The following is an 18984-nucleotide window of genomic DNA, read 5'->3' on the forward strand; positions in this document are numbered from 1 at the left end:
TTAGACATTAAAGAGAATAAATTTCGTTTTCTTAATTTATGACTTACAAAAACGCATTTCCAATTCTATTGATTGCATTAACACATAATTTAATGCATGTTTATAATTATACTAAAAATGGAAACTGTATTAACGACTTTTGAAAAACTGACTATTTTTGTTATTATTTATTATTATATACCTATCATTTATTATTTTTTTAGAAAGGCTCTCGTAAAAATAACATAACACCTCGGCTGTAGGGGCCCAGCAGGGAAAATGTCTAGAGAATTATAAGAGCAGTCACATCTTATAACTATTAATTCATTCTGCTCTAACTTTTAATAAATAGCTCAGGCAATTAAGAAGTAAAAGAAAATAAACGCTGAGGAGGGCGTTGCATTTAAAGAGTTATCAAAAATTTTTAAAGCATTGGCATACCATTTGTTATAGTCAGATCGTTTGAAATTCTCTTCCCAGTGTAATAACATTTTTGTTTTTTGGTAAAACATACAGACTTCCCCTGCACCCCATATGTACACCACGGGGCTTACTAAAGTATGTTAACTAAAACATTAAAAGTTACATGCATAAATAAAACGAACAAAAGCAGAGAACAGCAATCTGGACTTTCACTGGACTGGAGTTCACTGGCCAAGTCACTCCGAACATTTTCAAATCGTTCTGCAAGCATAATCTAGGACTATCAAAGGTAGGACATGAGAAAATCAAATGTTCCGCATCTTGAGGTACTCTTTTTGAACATTCACATAAATTGTTTGAGCTTAGATTAAAACGAAACAGGCAACTTGCAAATTTTACCTTGATCAGATAAAAACTGACAAACTTTAAAATTTATGTAGAGAGGAAAGACTCCGAATGCAATCTATGGTAAATAGAAAGAAAGAATTTTTGGTGACCTCAGTATTACATGGTGAAATATATTCCTCATTCCACTTAGCTAGAAGCTTCTTATAATGAAAGGACTTCCAATAGCTCTTTGGAATGCTAATGTTGATATAAATGGGTAAATTTAAGGCATCTTTAGCTAAGAAATCAGCTCTTTCATTTCCATAGAAATCGTGATGAGCACGCACATAAGCAAAGCGGGTATCAATTCCCCTATTTCTAAGCGAACTGGCAGTTAATAGTGTTCCAATAACTAATTTGTCACAGCTGGAAATACTGTTCAAAAGTTGAAGAGAAGAAAGAGAATCAGAATAAATAAGGTACCTTTGAAGATGTTGTCCCATTATTTTGTCCCATTTGACGTCAAGATAAATACACAGAAGTTCTTCTTGAAAAACTATGCATTTCTTTCGTATACGGTGTCTAATTGCAGCAATTTATGGTCTCTAGTAGCGGGATGAGGAAGATCAGTGAAGGGGAAAGTTCCATTTTCTGTCTTCCAAAGTATCAGTGCAGTCTTCCAAAGTATCAGTTGCCAATGAATCGAAAATATTATTCTTATAAGCAATTTCAAAATCAATAGGCGGAACTCCAGCAAGAACAGAAGTAGCCTCATAGCTTAACACTATTGTTGTGTAGCGAATTTAATTTAATTAAGTGATTCATAAAAATCAAAATTTTAATTTGTAATTATTCAAAATTTGAGCTACACAAGTTTGGTTATATTCTTTTTGGGCCTATTAATTCTAGTGTAATATATTTTGGCTTTCCGAGTTTACGCGAACTGCGTCTTTATTCTTGTACACGCAAACAATGGATAAGTATTTTTTTTCCTACGTAATAAACTCAGTTTTTCATGTCAAAAATTAATTTGATTTCTTAGTATTTAATATCATTAGTTGCAGAAAAATTAGCTCTTTAATTTGGCATAACTTTCATTTTTCTAACTTTAATTGCATTTCAGTTATGAGCTTTAATTAGTAGATTTTTCTTCGTTTCGCTTGTGATTTAGTTAAAGGGGGATGAAATGCCTTCTTTCCGGTTGAAAAGTCACTTTTTGCGAGTTTTCAGCGTTCTTTCGTTGGGACCCTTGCAGGGTTGTTGAAATTCCTAATCTCCCCCGGTCGCAGGTGGTGTTTATTTGGCGAGGGTTTGGCGACATAGATTTTCCGTTGAGGTTTCAAAATAGTGGTTTTGGCGAGTTTGATAACATGAGGGTATGCTGTGGTTGCAACTATTTCAACTTTCGGCGAAAAATGGGTTGCGCCAACTTGGCAGTCCGGCGCTCTCCCTTTTAACGGGTTGTTTTGTGGGACGAGCGCACTTTTTTTGCACTTTCTACTTACCATCGGACGCTGTCTCGTTGGCAGCTGAATTTCATTTTGGAAAATGCATTTTTCCGCCTTTGGATCTACGGGCCTCTTGCCCTGGAGTTTTGAACGAGGGACTTAGTTGCACGCATTATGACCTCGACTAAATTATAGGCTCCTCATTTGCCGTACCTTAATATGTAAGTTACTCAAAGATAATTAAAATAGAAAAATGCAACGAAGGGTGATGCCTAGTACTAGTGCCGTTAAGAAGAAATTTTAGTCTCTCCTCCATGAATAGAGTTTTCATCTGCATCGATGTTCCAAATCTTTAAGAATTATTTGCCGCCCAGCAAGAGTCTTCTGCATTGCTAGCTCCGGTGTCGCTATTACATAATGCTACACTTCAATTTTCTCCTCCATGAATAGAGTTTTCATCTGCATCGCTAGCTCCGGTGTCGCTACTACATAAGGCGGCACTTCAATATTCTCCTCCATGAATAGAGTTTTCATCTGCATCGCTAGCTCCGGGGTCGCTACTACAAAATGCTAACTTCAATATTGGATTGGACATCAACGAGAACCTCCTTAGTGCTTCTTAAATCAATAGAAACGTCTGGACTTTTTTTGGAAAAATTATCTACCTACGAACTCTTCTCATTTTCTACTACGCTCAGCAGCCGTCCTCCTTGGCATCTTGATAATTTTTAAATATGAGGGCATTTCTCCTCCTCCGGTTCACCTGCAGCCTGTATTTCAGCAGATAAGTGTTTTTTTTTTATTTGTTTTCTTTATTTGTTGGTCTGATATAAAAAAAAAAGAAAGCAAAAAATTTATAATAGTTAATTCTTATAGTAAAGTATAATAGACATTTCGAATAAGTAATTCTAACAACTAAAATAGTTAATAGTGATTAAAATAACTTAATTAGTTGAATTAAAATTTTGTAGTTGAGTAAATTAACCTAATTCTAATGAAATCATTTTGTTGTCCATAAAGTAAATTATTAGTTTGGCCAAGGAAATATATCATTATTTAAATTAGTTAATTGAAACAGTGAATGTAAATTAGTCAGATTGGTTAAGGAAATATATTCTTCATTAAATTATTTAATTGAACTTGTGAATTTCTTTCTTGGTGAAGATTGATTGGTAAAGGTGTCATTATTTGAGCTTCTTTGCTCCTCTTAGGGATTAAATTGCTTGTAGGATGTAATAGCCTGATTTTAATTAACATATTACCCGGTTAAATCATTCTTTTGAAAATAGAAAGTTACTATGTGCAATAACCAGAATTACATTGGTATTGATTACTCTGTGTGAAATGTTTTTTTTTTGGAATGTATAACTTGTTAATTATTCTTTTTTTTTCTCCCCGGGGAGGGTATTGTTAATTTATCCAAAGTTTTATCTGATCATGTTTACCTGAATGTAATAGCAATAATAGTTTGATATTATTGAGTCTAAGATAGAAGTAATATTACTCTGTAGAGGTATGCATTTTGTAGTAAGAAATATTTTTCAGTTCAGTTTGAATATAATTTGCTTACTAAGTTAATTCTGCACTGTGTAATAATCAATATGTTAACAGTTCTGATTGAATATTAATTGCCTACAAATTACTGGACTAAGTAACTCTTAAAAATTTTAATAAATAGGCTCACTTTTCTAGATCAGTCAATGTTTATTTATTTCTTTTTGTGTGTGTGCTCATGATTTTCACCCGTCTCATTCTCAAATTGATTTCAGGGTTAATCCGAAAACACAACGCAAATGTACAGGGCTTATTGATATTAGTATATTACTGTTAAAAAATTTTAAGTGTTATGTCAACAGAGTAGGAAACCTTAATATGTTATAGTGAAGAATCACGGTACCAATAATGTTATGTTAAAAATGTCATGGCACCAAATTTGTTATGGTTTCCTACTCTGTTGACATAGCACTTAAAATTTTTTAACAGTAATATACTAATATCAATAAGCCCTGTACATTTGCGTTGTGTTTTCGGATTAACCCTGAAATCAATTTGAGAATGAGACGGGTGAAAATCATGAGCACACACACAAAAAGAAATAAATAAACATTGACTGATCTAGAAAAGTGAGCCTATTTATTAAAATTTTTAAGAGTTACTTAGTCCAGTAATTTGTAGGCAATTAATATTCAATCAGAACTGTTAACATATTGATTATTACACAGTGCAGAATTAACTTAGTAAGCAAATTATATTCAAACTGAACTGAAAAATATTTCTTACTACAAAATGCATACCTCTACAGAGTAATATTACTTCTATCTTAGACTCAATAATATCAAACTATTATTGCTATTACATTCAGGTAAACATGATCAGATAAAACTTTGGATAAATTAACAATACCCTCCCCGGGGAGAAAAAAAAAGAATAATTAACAAGTTATACATTCCAAAAAAAAAACATTTCACACAGAGTAATCAATACCAATGTAATTCTGGTTATTGCACATAGTAACTTTCTATTTTCAAAAGAATGATTTAACCGGGTAATATGTTAATTAAAATCAGGCTATTACATCCTACAAGCAATTTAATCCCTAAGAGGAGCAAAGAAGCTCAAATAATGACACCTTTACCAATCAATCTTCACCAAGAAAGAAATTCACAAGTTCAATTAAATAATTTAATGAAGAATATATTTCCTTAACCAATCTGACTAATTTACATTCACTGTTTCAATTAACTAATTTAAATAATGATATATTTCCTTGGCCAAACTAATAATTTACTTTATGGACAACAAAATGATTTCATTAGAATTAGGTTAATTTACTCAACTACAAAATTTTAATTCAACTAATTAAGTTATTTTAATCACTATTAACTATTTTAGTTGTTAGAATTACTTATTCGAAATGTCTATTATACTTTACTATAAGAATTAACTATTATAAATTTTTTGCTTTCTTTTTTTTTTATATCAGACCAACAAATAAAGAAAACAAATAAAAAAAAAACACTTATCTGCTGAAATACAGGCTGCAGGTGAACCGGAGGAGGAGAAATGCCCTCATATTTAAAAATTATCAAGATGCCAAGGAGGACGGCTGCTGAGCGTAGTAGAAAATGAGAAGAGTTCGTAGGTAGATAATTTTTCCAAAAAAAGTCTAGACGTTTCTATTGATTTAAGAAGCACTAAGGAGGTTCTCGTTGATGTCCAATCCAATATTGAAATTAGCATTTTATAGTAGCGAACCCGGAGCTAGCGATGCAGATGAAAACTCTATTCATGGAGGAGAATATTGAAGTGTAGCATTATGTAGTAGCGACACCGGAGCTAGCGATGCAGATGAAAACTCTATTCATGGAGGAGAAAATTGAAGTGTAGCATTATGTAATAGCGACACCGGAGCTAGCTATGCAGAAGACTCTTGCTGGGCGGCAAATAATTCTTAAAGATTTGGAACATCGATGCAGATGAAAACTCTATTCATGGAGGAGAGACTAAAATTTCTTCTTAACGGCACTAGTACTAGGCATCACCCTTCGTTGCATTTTTCTATTTTAATTATCTTTGAGTAACTTACATATTAAGGTACGGCAAATGAGGAGCCTATAATTTAGTCGAGGTCATAATGCGTGCAACTAAGTCCCTCGTTCAAAACTCCAGGGCAAGAGGCCCGTAGATCCAAAGGCGGAAAAATGCATTTTCCAAAATGAAATTCAGCTGCCAACGAGACAGCGTCCGATGGTAAGTAGAAAGTGCAAAAAAAGTGCGCTCGTCCCACAAAACAACCCGTTAAAAGGGAGAGCGCCGGACTGCCAAGTTGGCGCAACCCATTTTTCGCCGAAAGTTGAAATAGTTGCAACCACAGCATACCCTCATGTTATCAAACTCGCCAAAACCACTATTTTGAAACCTCAACGGAAAATCTATGTCGCCAAACCCTCGCCAAATAAACACCACCTGCGACCGGGGGAGATTAGAAATTTCAACAACCCTGCAAGGGTCCCAACGAAAGAACGCTGAAAACTCGCAAAAAGTGACTTTTCAACCGGAAAGAAGGCATTTCATCCCCCTTTAACTAAATCACAAGCGAAACGAAGAAAAATCTACTAATTAAAGCTCATAACTGAAATGCAATTAAAGTTAGAAAAATGAAAGTTATGCCAAATTAAAGAGCTAATTTTTCTGCAACTAATGATATTAAATACTAAGAAATCAAATTAATTTTTGACATGAAAAACTGAGTTTCATTAGAATTAGGTTAATTTACTCAACTACAAAATTTTAATTCAACTAATTAAGTTATTTCAATCACTATTAACTATTTTAGTTGTTAGAATTACTTATTCGAAATGTCTATTATACTTTACTATAAGAATTAACTATTATAAATTTTTTGCTTTTTTTTTTTTTATATCAGACCAACAAATAAAGGAAACAAATAAAAAAACACTTATTTGCTGAAATACAGGCTGCAGGTGAACCGGAGGAGGAGAAATGCCCTCATATTTAAAAATTATCAAGATGCCAAGGAGGACGGCTGCTGAGCGTAGTAGAAAATGAGAAGAGTTCGTAGGTAGATAATTTTTCCAAAAAATGTCCAGACGTTTCTATTGATTTAAGAAGCACTAAGGAGGTTCTCGTTGATGTCCAATCCAATATTGAAGTTAGCATTTTGTAGTAGCGACCCGGAGCTAGCGATGCAGATGAAAACTCTATTCATGGAGGAGAATATTGAAGTGTAGCATTATGTAGTAGCGACACCGGAGCTAGCGATGCAGATGAAAACTCTATTCATGGAGGAGAAAATTGTAGTAGTAGTAGTAGTTTTATGGCGCAAAGCTCAATAGGCCATATGCGCCAAACACAGGATTCTTTTTTTTAACATACAAACTAAAGGAACAAAAAATATAAAGACAACAGCACACTTTTAAAATCGAGGCAAGTAAAAAGATATTTAAATGATGGGATGAAAATGCTGATTATAACTTTGATAATGAGAGATGCAGTATAGATATAAAATCCTAAAACATCTGATTAATTAAAATTCCAACATAAAATCTCAGGACAAAAATCAAATTAAATAATAGAAACCTGTTTCCTTGAGGTAGTGAAACAAATTATTATTGACCTCTCTTCCGATTAAACGGTCGAGAGGCAGGTCGCAGCTATTAAAATACTTCTCACGAAGATTATTAAAATATGAACATTCAATTAAAATGTGATAAACTGAAAGACAAACATTTTAAGTTGCACAAATAGGCTCGTTCTCAGCTTTCAGAAGGTAGTTATGTGTCACTCTACTGTGACCAATTCTAAGGCGAGTCAAAAGAACTTCCTCCCTGCGATTGCTAGTAGTATCCCAATGCTCTATTTTAGGCTTCACCCTTCTCAACTTGTTATGAAGTTGAAGGTCCCAAAGTTGCTGCCATTTCTTTCGGATCTTCTCTTTTATGACACAACGGATATCTTTAAAAGGGATGAGGCGGCCGGACATTTCAACAGCAGATTTCGCTGCGATATCCGCCAGCTCATTGCCCTTTATTCCTGTATGTCCGGGGACCCAGCAGTACAGAAGTTCAAATCCACGACATTTCAATTTAATATTCAACTTGAGAACATCCACTATCACAGGATTCTCAGTGCTAGAAAAGGATTCTAAAGCTTTCAATGCACTGTAGGAGTCCGTATATACAATGAATTTTCGATGGTGCAGCGTTGAGATGTACAAAAGCGCATAATATATGGCAGTCAGTTCGGAGGTTAAGACAGAGGAAGCGTCGTGTAAACGTCTGCCTTCCATGTGGTCACCAATTATACATGACATGCCAACATGGCAAGCTGACTTAGAGCCATCCGTATATATGGGAACATAACTCCTGTAACTCTGCCTGTGATCAGCAAAAATTTGTCTGTAGATGCTCTCATCAGTAGTTGTTTTTCCGTAATTGTGGAAAATGTCAAGAAGGTGGATTAGTGCATTTTCCCAAGGTGCAATTTCAAAATGCTGTACTGCCTGTGGGGAAATATCAAACAGGGAGAATTCTTCAATGAGGGGACGAACTCTAACAGGAAAAGAAGGCACACAGGATGGACGTGCCTCAAATAAAAGGTCACAGCTATTTTCACATATACACAAGTTATAAGGATGGTCAGGTTGAGATAAAATATTAAAATAGCGTAAAAGAGACAACTCCTCACGCCTCAAACGGAGTGATGGCTCGTGACAGTCAACATAAAGGCTCTGCACAGGAGATGTCCTGAAGGCTCCAGAACAAATCCGCAGAGCCTGATGATGAACAGGATCTAGTTTTAACAACACTGAAGACCGGGCAGATCCGTAAACAACTGAGCCGTAGTCCAGTTTAGAGCGAATTAGAGCTCTGTAAATGCGAAGCATGGAGCAACGCTCTGCACCCCAGGAGGTGTTCGCCAGGACTTTTAAGATATTTAGAACTTTGGTACACTTTTTTCTCAAGTTTAAGACATGAGGAAGGAAAGTCAATTTTCGGTCGAACATTACCCCTAAAAATTTTACTTCAGGTGCAACTGGAATTACAGACCCATTGAGGTATAATTCCGGCTCAGGATGGAGACCTCGCTTTTTACAAAAATGCACGCACACAGTCTTCTGTTTCGAAAACGTAAATCCTTGTCTTTTTGCCCATTCCTGGATCCTGTTCAAAGCGATCTGGAGCTGTCTCTCTACATGTCTCATATCCACACCTCTACAGCTAATTTGTAGATCATCAACATATAAAGAACCTGAAATGGTGGGAGGAAGTTGTTTTAATACAGAATTTATTTTTAGGCTGAAAAGAGTTACACTGAGCACACAGCCTTGAGGCACACCCTCTTCTTGTTCAAAAACATCATACAAAACAGAGCCTATCCTTACTTGAAAAGTTCTAGCGTTCAGGAAATTCTGAATGAAATTTGGTAGGTTGCCGCGCAAGCCACTCTCGTGAAGATCGCGAATTATACCGTATCTCCATGCCTTATCATAGGCTTTCTCTATATCGAAGAAAATTGAGACAAGGTGATTTCTTCTTACAAAAGCTTTTCGAATGGATGTCTCTAAGAGGAGCATATTATCTACGGTTGTTCTCCCCTTTCGAAAACCACTTTGATAAGGCGATATAATATTATTCTTTTCCAAGAAGTAGACTAGGCGGCTGTTTACCATCTTTTCAAACAGTTTGCAAACACAGCTGGTAAGGGCAATTGGCCGATAGTTCGAGGGATTCCTCGGGTCTTTCCCTGGCTTCGCAATAGGAATGACAATAGCTCTCCTCCATGCACTGGGAAATGTACGCTCCTTCCACACTCTATTGTAAAGTGTGAGAAGGGCACTCAGTGACTTACAGGACAGATGCTTTAGCATTTCATAATACACGCCATCCAGACCCGGACAAGACCTATGTGTCTGCAACAAAGCTCTCTTTAGTTCAACCATAATAAAGTCTCTATTGTACGGCTCAAAGTTGGAAGAGTTGAAAGCGATGGGATTTTTCTCAGAGCGTTGCTTGATAGAAAGAAATGCAGGTGAGTAATTTCGGCTGGAAGAAACGGCAGCAAATGTCTCACCAATTGTATTTGCAATTTCTTCTATGGAGCTAATCACTCGGCCATCTTTTTCCAGAAAGGAAAGTGAGTGGTCTTTGTACATTCCGCATGCTTTTCGAACTCTTTCCCAAACCCGCTTACTAGGCGTAGAGGATGTTATTGAGGACACATATGAAATCCAGGAATCCCTCTGGCTCTGCCTTCTTACTTTCCGTGCATTTGCTTTGGCTCTTTTAAAAGCTATGAGGTTTCGCAGAGTAGGATATCTACGAAAAATACCCCATGTTTTTTTCTGTTTTTTCAGTGCTTCATGACAGTCGCGATTCCACCACGGTTTCGAATATTTTAGTGTTTTTCCTGATGTTCTAGGAATCGAAAGCATAGCTGCCTGAATAATAGTATTAGTAACAGCTTCAACAGCGTCATCGATATGCACACCTTCTACCATTTCCTCTGTCAGCTCTGCAACGGAAGAGAAGAGTTCCCAGTCTGCCCTGTCCAGGATAAAACGAGGGACTCTCGACACGGGGTTTGCTCCTCTTCGTGCAAGAGACACAAAAATAGGATAATGATCGCTGTTGTACAGGTCATTTCCGACACTAAAAGTGCAAAATGGCAACAGAGATGGTGAACAGATGGCAAGATCGAGAGCGTGGAATGTCCTTGAAGGCTCATGGAAGTACGTATCTTGCCCATTATTTAGGAGACAAAGGCTATGATCTTCGATCATCTGCTCTATTTGTCTTCCTCGGCAATTTGTATCTTTACTTCCCCAGAGTGGACTATGGCCGTTAAAATCTCCTATTATGATAAAAGGCTCAGGCAGCTGCTCTATTAGATTATTTAAATCTTGCTGATAAATGTGCTCATTTGGAGGCAAATACAAAGAAACAAATGAAACAATAATATCAAAATTTATTTGAGTAGCGACAACTTGGAGGGATGTCGTCAAAGGAAGTACATTTGGGGGATAATCCAGTGAGGAGAGGAGACCTACACCTCCACTGGCACGCTCACCTGCAATGTTATCCTTCCTGACGAAAGAAAACCTCCGAAGTTTTGCATGGTGTTCGGGTTTCAAATTTGTTTCCTGTATTGCTAAGCACACAGGATGATACACATTTATTATAGATTTGATGTCAAGGAAATTTCGGTGGAAACCGCGACAGTTCCATGACATGAGGGTGGCCATTATGAATGGTTTTTGTTTTTTCTGTGCTGTTCTTTTGTTTTTCGTGGAAGTAGATACCTGGGAACTTCTAGACCCTCTTCTACTTCCATAAAGTCTGAATCCGCAGATTCAGAAATCATCTCATCAAAAGAGCTATTGCTGTGACTTCTATTTTTATTGGATATTTTATGTGTAGAAGTTTTGGGCTTACTTTGAATAACTGTTTCTTTCTTTTGTACTATATGGGTTGCATTTTCTTTTTGCTTGTTGGATGAAGACGGATGGGTTTTATTTGCTAGGGTCTGTGTGCCTATTGATGTTTGGGTGGCGACTGTACGAGATGATTTTACAGCACTGGCGTATGATGTATTTGGTCGAAGCTGTGTGCTCTGGACTAATCTTCTGGCTTCGGCATATGAGATGTTCCTCGTAAACTTTGCAGTCTGCACTTCTTTTTCCAATTTCCATTTTGGGCAGAGGCGTGAAAATGCTGGGTGCTCACCCTTGCAATTTATACAAAGAGGCGCAGCCGTACAATTTTCAGAATCGTGGCCAATCTGTGAGCATCGGGCGCATGTAAGGCTGCCACGACAAGACGTCTTAGAATGGCCGAAACGCTGGCATTGGAAACATCGCATAGGGTTTGGAATATAAGGTCTTACAGGAATATTTAGATATCCGGCCTTAATATTCTTAGGCAGATCAGGCGTGTTGAAGGTAAGGATCACGTGTTTCGTGTCTATCAACTTACCTTCTTTACGCATCTTGATCCGCCTTACACCGCAGACATTTTGTTCGGAGAGCTCAGAAGCGATCTCTTCTTCAGAAACATACAGAAGGTCGAATTCTGAGATTACACCCCGACAATAGTTGAGTGACTTATGTGGTGTTACATTCACATTCGCTTGCCCAAGTTTAGTTATCTGAAGTAAAGAAGCAGACTGGGTGGCTGAGGTTGTATCAATAAGCAGGTCTCCGGAGCGGAGACGCTTTATATTTCTCGGCTCACCAATACAGGACTGGATGTATTTGTTTATTACGAAAGGAGACATCTTATGCATTTCGCCAGAAGGACTAGAGATGACTAGGAAACGGGGAATATTGTTATGATTTTTTTCATTTGTATCTGTACGTAATTTTTTTGCAGTAGACTTTTCAGAAGTAGGTTGAGTGAGTGGTTGAGTGAGTGGTTTAGCAGTAGACGTTTCAGAAATAGGTTGAATGACTGGTTTAACAGTAGATGTTTCAGAACTAGGTTGAGTGACTGGTTTAGGAGTAGAAGTTTCAGAACTAGGTTGAGTGACAGGAGTGATTTGAGTGACTTGAGTGACAGGATTGACTTGAGTGACTGGAGTTACCTCGAAATCTTTTATTAAGTAAATATGAGAAGCCATAGTGAAAGAATAAAGATTCGGGTCCGACGGCCCCGCCCACCACGGAGCCCAACAAGGGAACACAGATTCCTGTGTTAGGGCTAGCCGGACCTATACGCAAACTGAAGCCCCACAGTCGGCTTTCCCGAAAGCAGGTACTCCCGAGAGCTTGACCCCAAGCCACTGACACAAGGACTAGTGACCAGCCGATTGACACCCGTGAGGACGACTAAGGTGCCTCCCGTTTAGCTGAAGCAGAGGCCAAAGCAGTGTGTTGGGGACAGTACCTCGCCCCTCAACTACCAGGACCCTCCTTTCCAGCGACACGGGTCTCCACGCACGGCAAACACGTGGGCAGTTTTCTCGCCATTTGAAAATTGGACGCAAGGGTTGTTCCAGTTTCTCGTGACGAGCCCCAAACTCCGTAGAGAGAAACCACAAGGGAGAAGGGAAGGGAAAAAGTTCCAGTTAAGAGGAGAGGAGACGGAAATGAGGATAGATCACTGGGGCTCCAGGATCGTGACACCCGTCTCACCAAGAAGATGATCCCCTGAAGGGCTAGGGTACCTCGGGATTGCCACACCCGTACTCACAAAAGTGAGCCCCCTGAGGGGGGAGGAGAAAATTGAAGTGTAGCATTATGTAATAGCGACACCGGAGCTAGCAATGCAGAAGACTCTTGCTGGGCGGCAAATAATTCTTAAAGATTTGGAACATCGATGCAGATGAAAACTCTATTCATGGAGGAGAGACTAAAATTTCTTCTTAACGGCACTAGTACTAGGCATCACCCTTCGTTGCATTTTTCTATTTTAATTATCTTTGAGTAACTTACATATTAAGGCACGGCAAATGAGGAGCCTATAATTTAGTCGAGGTCATAATGCGTGCAACTAAGTCCCTCGTTCAAAACTCCAGGGCAAGAGGCCCGTAGATCCAAAGGCGGAAAAATGCATTTTCCAAAATGAAATTCAGCTGCCAACGAGACAGCGTCCGATGGTAAGTAGAAAGTGCAAAAAAAGTGCGCTCGTTCCACAAAACAACCCGTTAAAAGGGAGAGCGCCGGACTGCCAAGTTGGCGCAACCCATTTTTCGCCGAAAGTTGAAATAGTTGCAACCACAGCATACCCTCATGTTATCAAACTCGCCAAAACCACTATTTTGAAACCTCAACGGAAAATCTATGTCGCCAAACCCTCGCCAAATAAACACCACCTGTGACCGGGGGAGATTAGGAATTTCAACAACCCTGCAAGGGTCCCAACGAAAGAACGCTGAAAACTCGCAAAAAGTGACTTTTCAACCGGAAAGAAGGCATTTCATCCCCCTTTAACTAAATCACAAGCGAAACGAAGAAAAATCTACTAATTAAAGCTCATAACTGAAATGCAATTAAAGTTAGAAAAATGAAAGTTATGCCAAATTAAAGAGCTAATTTTTCTGCAACTAATGATATTAAATACTAAGAAATCAAATTAATTTTTGACATGATAAACTGAGTTTATTACGTAGGAAAAAAATACTTATCCATTGTTTGCGTGTACAAGAATGAAGACGCAGTTCGCGTAAACTCGGAAAGCCAAAATATATTACACTAGAATTAATAGGCCCAAAAAGAATATAACCAAACTTGTGTAGCTTAAATTTTGAATAATTACAAATTAAAATTTTGATTTTTATGAATCACTTAATTAAATTAAATTCGCTACACAACACTATAACCATTAATAATACGAAGAAGAATTCTCCGTTGAATCTTTCTCAAATTTCTTTTGTTAACCTTCTTTGCAAGAATATGTCCTCAAGCACAACAGCCTTACGAAATGAAAGGTACAATGCACTGCTTATGCATCAATATCTTAATATCGTAGCTTACATAATAATAGTATTAAGGTATTTTTTAGCAGAAATTTAGGAAGTCGATAATTCATAGATTTTGGAGTACCAAGTCTCTTTAATACCTGAAGCATTTTAAGATAAACAGCTACCATAGGAATACTAATTTAAGAATCAGATCTCTGAAAATTAAAGGTATAAAATGTAAGATCTTATTACATTATTAATGTAAGATCTTATCTTTTTTGAAAATACCTTCTTCAAAATAGCAAAGCCAGATCATAGAAAAAAACTGTTGTGATATTACTTCATTGTAAATTAACATCATATGGCACCTTTTATTTTTACTTAATAAACAAAAGAATTATCCAAGATGTAGCTGTGCATTTATTTCATTCATGAGGCTTGCAGTAAGTATTTCCCTCTATAGAATACATTTTCTATTGATTCAGGATGCGAAATCCACGAACTGAAACCAATAAACATCTTGAAGCCTTTTCCTTCAAGATCTTTAATAATATTTAAACCTCAATTAGAGGATAAATTATTTTAATAAATTAATAGTTACACACATGAAAGAAAATTTAACCAATCGAATTTTAGTATTATCATAAAAAATATTGAAGAGCATTATTTTAATAAATAGTACTTTGTTAAATCCTGCGTTTATTTCTTCGATTTCAGTCAACATTCAGTACTTAAAGAAAATATTACAATGAACTAATTCACATGCTTTAAAAAGCACAAGAAGAGTTAAACTTGAAACTTGAATTTAAGATTAGCGAGACACTGAACTATTTTCAACTCAAAATCAAAATCTTGGCTAAGAGCCACCGCCTGTCACTCTTATTACTGTAGACAAGCAGGAACCCCCGAAGGAGATCATCGAAGAGCTTTGATGGTGATAATGAGGATTCTATTCATTAATTATTTAATTAAATGTGAACCAGGGTATTGAATAACGCTCTTCATTTAATTGCTGGTTAGAATTCTCCGTTAACGTTACTTCTTTTACTTTTAGTTATTTGGTTTTTGGAGTTATACTAAAGGCAAATTTGATTGTGTTGCAAGCAACCCTTAATAGGCTTTTAACAGAAACTGCTGGCTTTATTCATCACCACTGATTATTTGAAAATCCGCTTGAGTAAGCTGCATTGCCACAAAAGTTTGTTTAGGCATACATTTACAACTTTGAAAAATTAATTATGCTAAACGTTTCGTTTGAGAAATTTGTTTAAATCTTTTCAAATTGAGCTATTGCTATTGATTTACGTTGTTCATTTCTGATTTGCATAAATTTATGATCAATATTTTCAAAAATGTTTCATTTGTACTTTTTAAGGTAAGGTTTAAACTTGATAATTTAATTTTGATCTATTAAACTTGTGATGAATTCTAAATCGCGATATTTTCATTAGCAGGTGATGTAACGTTAGCAGGTGATCTTAGCTAAGAAGTTAAGTCATAAGGTAGGTAAATAGATAGGTATGGCGCGGTCCACTCTCCTGACAAGCCCAAGCTCGTCTTATGGCTTTTCTAAACCGAGAAGTTATAAGATATCCCCCTCCTTTATGCATGCTTTCGTGGTGTAAAGGTAGCACACACTCGGCGCATATTCGAGAGGTCTAGGTTCGAGTTCCGGCGAGTATACTTTTCACAACTCCTGCTTCAAAAAACCTAATGTCTCTACTGTGGCGGCCGAACTAAAAGGCGGTAGATGATGATTTTTCACCAGCAGGGTTTGGCAACTGGGTCCCCTAACCCCCAGTCGCCCTTTAAAAGGAGGAGTATACAAAGAACTTTCTGCATACCTTCGCGGTGTATCGGTAGCACACTCGGCGCGTATTAGAAAGGTCCCGGCGAAAGCATTGCACATTTTTCATAACTCCTGCTTCAAAAATCATAATGACTCTACTAAGTTTAATATTGCTTATTTTCTAGGCAAAGGCATGCATTATCAGTACCCGATAATAGACATCTGCAATACCTCATATAAACAAAGATCTACTTAAAAAAAATTTTAATTAAGTTCCCGGAATCAAGCATTATCAATAGAAAGTAGCAGGGTCAAAGCCCTAAAAAGAATATACAAAGCAAACAAACTCCCTGAAGAAAGATCAAAATGGAAACAATAATTTAATAAATCAAGAGCAGTATATAAAAGAAATATCACACAAGCAAAAATAACAAGCTGGAAAAACTTTTGTACAAATACCTCAGAACTCTTTGGTACAGCACTCAAAATAGCTCACAATAAAGTCTTCATACCACCTCAACTATCTATGTCAGGATTCACATTAGCAGCAACTGAAAGTGATGTTATCACCCAAATATTAACACAATTATTTCCTCAAGATGAAGAAGTAGCACAACCAAGTTTAAACTCAAAAGCTTTCAATAACACAGAAAATTTTGAACAAACATCCTGCAATAATTCTCCAACTCTGATGGAAATAGAAAACATAATTAAACACTTAAATCCTAAAAAAGCTCCTGGACCTGATGGCATAGACAATATAATTTTAAAGCAAATTTTGAAAAACAATAGAAATATCAAAAAATCTTTTGTTAGTTCTTGTTGGAAAACTGCCACTTTTCCTACTATACTAAAACAAGCCGAAGTAGTTCTCTTCTTAAAGAAAAACAAGCCTCAGGATAATCCTCAATCATATCGACCAATATGCCTGTTACCTGGTTTGGGAAAGCTTCTAGAAAAATTAATACCATAAAGACTACAATATCACCTGCACATTAATAAAATCATTCACCCAATTCAGTTCAGCTCCATTATTAATAAATCAGTAGACCATGCTTTCCAGAAATTACATCAAATATTACAAATAAACAGAAATCAAAATAAACATTCTTTAATAATATCATTAGACATTCAAGCAGCTTTTCCATACGTTGGACAGATGCAATACAAATCCTTAAATTCATCCATTGTCCAAATAAAATATTCCTATTATTAAACGATTACTTCTATAACAGATCTCTACAATATACATCAAATAGTGGAGTCAAATTATATAAAATTACAAGAGGATGCCCACAAGGATCTTGTTTGGGTCCAGTTATTTGAAAATTAATAGCAAATTAAATATTGAAATTTTGACAATATCCTTCATACGCACGCGCAAGCATATGCAGATGATTTCCTACTAATAGTCCAAGGCAATAGTCGCAAGGATATAGAACAATCCCTACAAATCTTTAAACAATGGGCAAATAAATTTCAGTTAAAAATATCAATTCTCAAGAGTAAAGTTCTTTATATACCAAAACAGGGCACCAAGATAAGGAACCTTCGAAACACAATTATCAAAATAGCACAAGATAAAATAGCAACAGTAAATTCACTACCATACCTAGGCATCATGCTTGATAATAGACTTTCATGGCATCAAAATATCAAATATATCAGAAATAAACTTTTAATATTATCAAACTCAATAAAAATAACCACAGCAAGAAACTGGGGAATTTCTTCTCAATATCAGAAAATTTGGTATACAAAAGTAATGGAAAAGATTCTTCTACATGGCGCTTCTGCTTGAGGCACAGATCTAAATCAACATGCAAAAATACAACTAACTTCAATACAACGGCTTTTTCTGCTATCAATAACAAAAGCATATAAAACAACACCTACTAGTTTTCTACAAATCATTTCAGGTATTCCACCAATTACTCTGACTTTACAGAAAGAAGCCGTTAAAAGAAAAGTTGCATGCCTACGACAAACAAGTACCTATAATTCTAATATCTATCATCCAACAGAATATGAAGAACTCAAACAAAATATAAACTTACATCCAAATCAATTATATTCAGAAAATCCAATAGTAAATTCAAACATAGATAATTTTCAAATTCAATTTTACAGATGGATCAAAAACAGAGTTAGGCGTAAGAAGTGCTTATTGCGTTTTCAGAAATAATAACCTTATACAAACCTGGAAAACAAAATTTAATCATAAAAATTCAGTATTTCAAGCAGAACTATTGGCTATAAGAGAAGCAATAAAAGCAATTCTCAGTAACCAGTGTTATAATTTCTGACAGTGATTCAAGCATTCAAGCAATAACTGGTCATCATCACTCTCCTTTGGTTCAAGATCACTCGCATTTACTCGCATATTTTCCAACTGGACAAAAACCTAAACTACATTGAACACGTGCCCACGTAGGAACATTGGGCAACGAAATGGCAGATAGCTTGGCAAAAGAGGCAGAAAATGGTACTATAACAGCAATAACCTATTAACCAAATCCAATATCACTTTTGAAAGCAAGGCTTGATTTTATAATGGAAACTCATGTGGTCACAAGGTAATACGGGCAGACGAACTTTTATGCTTCTACCAAAACCAACACGAAATTAGTTACAACAAATAATGCAATAACATATCTTCTAACAGCGCATTGACCCTTCATTTCATATCTTTTTCGTTTCGGCTTGTATCATACAGACACCTGCATATGTGAATCAACAGGAACAATAGATCATTACCTGGTTGAATGTGCAATCACTAGAAAGACCTCCACTTTCGTCCTTTCACAAGTGAAAATGTCCAAGGATAGTTAAAACAACTACTCAGAAGTAAATCTCTCCGCAAAAAAACTTTATAATTTAGTGGAATATTTCATAGAAAATTGTGATAATCTAAAGGCAGCATAAATTAAGGCATCACAATTCCACATCAGCATTTTTCGACATAATTACCATCACTTCAAGGCAGCAGAACTTCAATCAACAAATACGAAACTTACTTCAGACTAACTATAAAATTTATCAGAGATTTATCAGAACTTACTTCAGACTAACTATTAACTTCAACAGATCAATAAACTT

The sequence above is a fragment of the Stegodyphus dumicola genome, chromosome 5 (assembly GCF_044657685.1).
Source record: "Stegodyphus dumicola isolate Sdum_Otavi_A_Nest chromosome 5, ASM4465768v1".
Classification (NCBI taxonomy): Eukaryota; Metazoa; Arthropoda; class Arachnida; order Araneae; family Eresidae; genus Stegodyphus; species Stegodyphus dumicola.